Below are 947 nucleotides of genomic sequence, written 5' to 3'. Positions count from 1 at the left end.
CTGTGGAGTAGGTCATGATGAGAAGCTGGAGACTGAGGAGGGTGTAGATGAAGGTTGGCATTCAGAGAATTTCAGCTTTGTTCTAGCCTTTATGATATGATATATATGATATATTATTATATATATTATATATTATATGTGTACCTTAATGGAAGTGTTTCAGCAACATGTGAGGCATTATGTATACCTGTCTCCTGTTATGATTGAGAAAACTGAAGAGTAGTAAATCTGAGTAACTTGGATGAGTCATGTAACTAATACTAATGGTACTAGGATTCTAATCCAGGAGTATCTGGTTGAAACCCCTTGTTGTTTCGTCCATATTACACTGAACAGCAGGATTCTCTGGTCTTATGGTGAGTAAGAGGGCTTTGATTTCTATCATAACAGAGCCAGGAATTTTCAGACTTTCAGAATGAAGATTATGAAAGACAACACAAAACTCAAAGCAAAACACAAAAATTCCCCCAAATAAAAAACCATCTCAACTTAGAAAAGTAATTTCAGCCAGCATTTTAAAGTTGAGATTTGATTTTGTCAATATTAGATGTAAGTAAAGAAAAGGAAAATTTTAATTGATATTTTCAGAACCTGTATTTTGAAAGTTGTAGCTATACTCCCAATACTGATCTATTTCTTTTCTACTTTGTATATTGCTGTGCTGTGCTATGCTGTGTTAAGCTATGCTATTCTGGTATGTTCTTTCATTCATTCTCCAAATATCAACTGAATGACTTTAGTATTGTGGTTACTATTCCAGGTGTGACAATTTCATTATGATACTATTGTGATTAATAGAATAACAGCTTTCATCACTCTCAACTAACACAAAAATGACCTTCTTCTAATCCCACAAATCAGTATTATGTGCTGCTTTCATGGGAAAAGAGACTTTTAAGATGTGGTTCAGTTAAGGACCTTGAAATGGGGAGATTACCATGGATTAT

This window comes from Condylura cristata, unplaced genomic scaffold (assembly GCF_000260355.1).
Source record: "Condylura cristata isolate star-nosed mole 26May11 unplaced genomic scaffold, ConCri1.0 scaffold00006, whole genome shotgun sequence".
Taxonomy (NCBI): Eukaryota; Metazoa; Chordata; class Mammalia; order Eulipotyphla; family Talpidae; genus Condylura; species Condylura cristata.
Note: the sequence above shows the minus strand (reverse complement) of the source record.